At 32.8% G+C, this 2,063-nt stretch overlaps 1 pseudogene; it reads left to right on the forward strand.

Moving 5' to 3' along the window:
* Positions 1 to 922: 922 nt before the first annotated feature.
* LOC107503196 lies at positions 923 to 1,417 on the forward strand (annotated as a pseudogene).
* The last annotated feature ends 646 nt before the right edge of the window (positions 1,418 to 2,063 follow it).

The following is a 2,063-nucleotide window of genomic DNA, read 5'->3' on the forward strand; positions in this document are numbered from 1 at the left end:
AAAATAGATAAATAAAAGGCATTCGATTTAAGAAGGAAGAAGTAACATTAGTCTGTTTAAAGATAATGTACGTAGAAAACCCTAAATATTTACAAATAAAAAAAAAACTTAGAATTCAGTAATAAATTCAGTAAAGTCACAAGATCAAATCATCATGCAAAATTAGTTGCGTGTATTTACACTAATAATGAACAATCTATAAAGGAAATTTTTAAAAATCCTATTTATAATAATATCAAAACTCATAAGAATGAAGTTAGGCACTTGCACTATATATAAAAATAAATTCAAAGTGGATTAAAGACAAAATGTAAGAGCTAAAACTACAAAAATCCTAGAATAAAACAAGGCAAGAGGTTTATAACATTGGATTTTGCAATGATTTATTGGATACGATCCCAAAAGAAAAACAAAAGAAAAAATAGATAAGTTGAACTTCATCAAAATTAAAAACCTTTGTGCGCCAAAGGTCACTATTAACAGAATGAAAAGGTAATCCATAAGAGAAAATGTTTGCAAAATAATGTATCTGGTAAGGGATTGATATCCAGAATATATAAAGAACTCTAACAACTCAACAAAAAGTAAGCAATCCAATTTTAAAATGGACAAAGGAGTTGAATAGACACTTCTCCAAAGAAGACATATGGATGACTGATAAGCCCATGGAAAGATGTTCTACATTACTAGACATTATAGAAATGCAAATTATAACTACCATGAGCTATCATTACACACCTATCAAGATGGTTAAAATTAAAAATAGTGAGAACACTAAACTCTGGTGGAGATGCAGAAAAACTGGATCACTTATACATATTTGGTGGAAACGTTATGGCCACTCCGGAAAAGAGTTTGCCAATTTCTTGAAAAACTTAATATGTGAAACATATAGCAATTGCTACCTTTACAGAAAACAATCATGACATTCACAGTGAGGATTTTGTGCTCAGTAGTTCAGAGGTCCCCAGGCAGATCACAAACTGTAACAAAAGGTATGGAATCTCTCCTTTGCACAGATTGGATTCATCACAAATTTACCAAGTCAAGAATTCCAGATAAAGTGTTTCAGCCTTCATCTGCATATCATGAAAAATATGGTGAGGATCCACAGCATCCTCATAATTTGTGTATTGTTACCAGAATAAAAAGTACAAAAAAAAGTCTATACTGGGGAAAAGATATAATAAAGATGCTTGGATTAGAAAAAGCACACACTCCTTAAATTCATAAGAACATCCCTTCAGTGAATGCAGAACTGAAAGTGATTAAACATTTGATAAGAATCAAGTCCCTGAGGTTGCACCAAGGACTTCCAGCAGAGGAGGACATAGCCCATATGAGCCTCAAGAGCTCTGGGAAATGAGTAGTGCTGTAACATCTAAGTACTGTGGACCAGGATGCAATTAAGTCCTAATGTCAGAGTAGTTTCAGATTAAAAAGTGCAAATCATTTTATTTAATGAGAAAGTGTTCTCATTAAAATATATTTTAAATGCCAGTCATTTCCACTGACCAAAGGGGGAAAAAACTTAATATGCAACTACCATATAACCCAGCAATTGCACTGCTGGGCATTATTGCAGAGAAATGAAAACCTATTTCCATACAAAAATCTATATCGAATTTAATTTTTAAGTATTTGACTTCTCAAGGGTTACACATAAGTGTAAAAGGAGATGCAGGACCAGACCTCTGTCCAGTCCTCTGTCTTGACAATACATCTCTATCCATGATATCTGAAATGGCACTTAAGCTTCGTTTTCATCTCATGGATAGTGGCTGCTTGAAATTCTGTGGTGAGAAGGATTCTAAGCCCTTGGAATTCCAAAGTCAGCAGGAAGTTTTCACAATTAATTAGAATTATCTGCCATGAGTAAACCAGCAAGAATGGTATATATAAGCTTAATATTTTCCAATCCTAAATTGAATTATGCTGCCTCACCAAACATAAAATACTAAAAACAAAAGATATTAGCAATTTCCAAGTATCTAACCTTTTTATTTTACTGATGAAATAAAGCCTGAAACCTTATGAAACCTCTATCTGAAGCCTCACTGTAA

This window comes from Rousettus aegyptiacus, unplaced genomic scaffold (genome assembly GCF_014176215.1).
Source record: "Rousettus aegyptiacus isolate mRouAeg1 unplaced genomic scaffold, mRouAeg1.p scaffold_m13_p_11, whole genome shotgun sequence".
NCBI classification, from domain to species: Eukaryota; Metazoa; Chordata; class Mammalia; order Chiroptera; family Pteropodidae; genus Rousettus; species Rousettus aegyptiacus.